The sequence below is a fragment of the Myotis brandtii genome, unplaced genomic scaffold (assembly GCF_000412655.1).
Source record: "Myotis brandtii unplaced genomic scaffold, ASM41265v1 scaffold393, whole genome shotgun sequence".
Taxonomy (NCBI): Eukaryota; Metazoa; Chordata; class Mammalia; order Chiroptera; family Vespertilionidae; genus Myotis; species Myotis brandtii.
The window spans coordinates 2524194-2527789 of NW_005365070.1; the positions used below are offsets into that span (position 1 = coordinate 2524194).

General features: G+C 42.4%; 1 pseudogene; it reads left to right on the top strand.

The window, feature by feature from the left end:
* Window positions 1–3226, top strand: part of LOC102244141 — a 9080-nt pseudogene extending 5854 nt beyond the window's left edge.
* The last annotated feature ends 370 nt before the right edge of the window (window positions 3227–3596 follow it).

Genomic DNA, 3596 nt, shown 5'->3' on the forward strand with positions numbered 1-3596 from the left:
ATGGGTCTTAGTTTGAGCTCTGTATTGATTAGCCATACAGAAAGCCATGTGCTGAGGACCAGCACTGACCCTAAATAAATTTGAGAAGGAGCCTAGGCTTCTCTTGGTAGCTCCCTTCCAGAACCCCAATTGCAGCTTGTCCTTTGCCCCTAATTCTTCATCCAACATGACCTATAATCATGGTTCTTAGCCTTCATATTGGAAAACAATGGGATGAACTAATCCTATTAAGAAATTGTGTGATTATTCAAGAAGTGACAATAGCCTACCCTTTTAGAGGACTTGCAATTTAATAGGGGGATAAGTACAAATCCTAAAGTTTTCTTAGTGCCCCTCAAATCTTGTGCCACTCTTCAGACTGATGTATCAGTAAAGAGATTATGAAAGCGATGTTGGCATTAAAGCTCCGTAACAGATTGATCATGGACGGGGCTAGATAGAAATAAAGTGCAGCCCTAACTGGTTTGGCTCAGTGGATAGAACATCGGCCTGTGGACTGAAGGGTCCCAGGTTCGATTCCAGTCAAGGGCATGTACCTTGGTTGCAGGCATATCCCCAGTAGGGGTGTTCAGGAGGCAGCTGATCAATTTTTTTCTCTCCTTAATATTTATAACTCTCTATCCCTCTCCCTTCCTCTCTGTAAAAAATCAATAAAATATATTAAAAAAAGAAATAAAGTGCAAATTCAAAAATCACTTGAAATTACCACAGAAAATATGTGTTATAGTTTCCTCATCTAAAAGCACCTATAAACTTCTTGTTAAACCCAAACTCTCCTTTTACCCCTATCAACGATAAGAAACATCTTTACAGTTTCCTTTGGACCATCAGTGGAGTCTGTCTTAGGTTAGATTTAAGATCTTTTGGCAAGTTCATTCCTGAAAAATATGATATGAGCTCTGACCAGTGTGGTTCAGTTAGTTGGGGGTTGTCCCGTGCACCAAAAGATTGCTGGTTCCATTCTCAGTCAGGGCACATGCCCGTGTTGCAGGCTTAATCCCCCCAGGGGGTGGTGGTGCAGGAGGCAGCTGATCCATGTTTCTCTCTCACATTGATGTTTCTCTCTCTGCCTCTTCTCACTCTAAAAATCAATAAAAATGTTTTTAAAAATGTGATGTGAGAATCTTCTGGTTGCTAGAGTTGATATGCCTTGGCTAGCCAGGGCATACCCTTTTCTTTCTTATCACTCTATGACAAAAGAGTGATGTAATGGAAAGGGCACTGGATTTGAGTTTGTACCTTAATAAAATCTATCTAACCTCTTTAAGCTTCACTTTCTTAATCCATAAAATGAGGGGAATAATAGTACTTACCTCATAAGTTTGAGATCTAAATGAGATAATGTTTATATAAAGCACCTAGCACAATGTCTGGCACATTGTCATTTCTCAATACATAGTAATTATTATTAGTTTTAGTGAGGCCTCACAGTGGAAATCTGGGGCTGTGTGATAGCTATGGGCACTTGGAAGTAAGCCTGTAGACCAGTGGTTCTCAACCTTCCTAATGCCACGCCCCTTTAATACAGTTCCTCATGTTGTGGTGACCCCAACCATAAAATTATTTTCGTTGCTACTTCATAACTGTAATTTTGCTACTGTTATGAATCATAATGTAAATATCTGATATGCAGGTTGTATTTTCATTGTTACAAATTGAACATAATTAAAGCATAGTGATTAATCACAAAAACAATATGTAATTATATATGTGTTTTTTGATGATCTTAGGCAACCCCTGTGAAAGGGTCGTTCGACCCCCAAAGGGGTCGCGACCCACAGGTTAAGAACCGCTGCTGTAGACTATTGAAACTAGTTCTGGTCGCCATTAGTCTGAGGTGAGAACAGTCGATAGAGGGGTGCAAAAAGGAGAATAAAACCTTTAACTTGGAGAAGCAAAACTATGCTCCAAGGAAGCATCATCATCACTACAGCAGCAACAGCATCAGCCACCACTGCACCAATACCTGCAGAAGGGCAGCAAGCCAGCAGCCAAAATGAAGGCTTGACTATTGACCTGAAGAATTTTAGGAAGCTAGGAGAGAAGACCTTCACCTAATGTAGCTGGCTCTTTGTGTGCAATCTTCCTCCTGATATCACTGAGGAGGAAGTGAGGGAATATTTGAGAAATATGGGAAGGCAGACAAAGTCTTCATTCATAATGATAAGGGCTTTGGCTTTATCTGCTTGGAAACACAAACTCTAGCAGAAATTGCTAAAGTAGAGCTGGACAACATGCCACTCCGTGGAAAGCAGCTGCATGTGTACTTTGCCTGCCATAGTGTATCCCTTACAGTCTGAAACCTTCCTCAGTATGTGTCCAACAAACTGCTGGAGGAAGCCTTTTTTTGTGTTCAGCCAGATGGAGAGGGCCATAGTTATTGTGGATCATTGAGGAAGGCCCTCAGCAAAAGGCATTGTTTAATTCTCAGGGAAGACAGCTGCTTGGAAAGCTCTGGGCAGAAGCAATGAAGGCTCCTTCCTGTTTACCACATTTCCTCTGCCTGTGACTGTGGAGCCCATGGACCAGTTAGATGATGAAGGAGGACTTCCAGAGAAGCTGGTTATAAAGAACCAGCAATTTCACAAGGAGAGGGAGGAGCCACCTAGATTTGCACAGCCTGGCTCTTTTGAGTATGAGTATGACAATCACTGGAAGGCATTCATTGAGATGGAGAAGCAGCAACAGGACCAAGTGTATCACAACACCAAGGAAGCTCAAAAAACTGGAGATGGAGATGGAGGCTGCTCACCATGAGCACCAAGTCATGCTAATGAGGCAGGATTTGATGAGGCATCATGAAAGACTTTGGAGGATTGAAAAACTGTACAATCAAGAAGTGCAAAAACAAAAGCAGCTGGAGCTCAGGCCAGGGGAGGAGCACAGACAACATGAAGAAGAGATGCCATGACAGCAGGAAGAATTCAAGGGTTTCTCCCCTGATGCCAGAGAGCAGGAGATACAAATGGGCCAGATGGCTATGGGAGGTGCTATGGGCATAAACAACAGAAGTGCCATGCCCCCTGCTCCTATGCCGGCTGATACCTCAGCTCCTCTAGGAACTTCTACTATGATGCCAGATGGAACCTTGACTTTGCCCCTACCAACTACCAAATGTTTTGGCCACACTGCTACAATGAAAGGAATAGGAACAATTGGTGGAACACCTCCTGCATTCAACTGTGCAGATCCTGGAGCTGAATTTTCTCCAAACAAAAATCGCTGACACTAATAAAATTGAAGTATCTAGTTTCCCAAAACCCTTAAGAGAAGGACACTTTTTGGGCTAGCCAGAATTCTACCCTGGAAAAGTGTTAGAGATTCCTCCCAATAGTTAGGTCTTCCCTGCCTGTACTACTCTAGGGAATATGTTAGAGGCAGTGGGCAAGGGAGGGGCAATAGTTAACAAATCAGTTCTGTGTGATATATCATTTAATCATAACTGTGTGATGCATTCCTGAAGTCTCATGTGATTACTGAGGGCCTGGGAGGGGGGAACAATGGCAAAGTGGATCCAGTTAGAGCCCCCATTAATCTTGATCATTCCTTTCTTTGTTTGTCTTGTTCTATTTGTGTTCTCATTATTAAATTTCCCA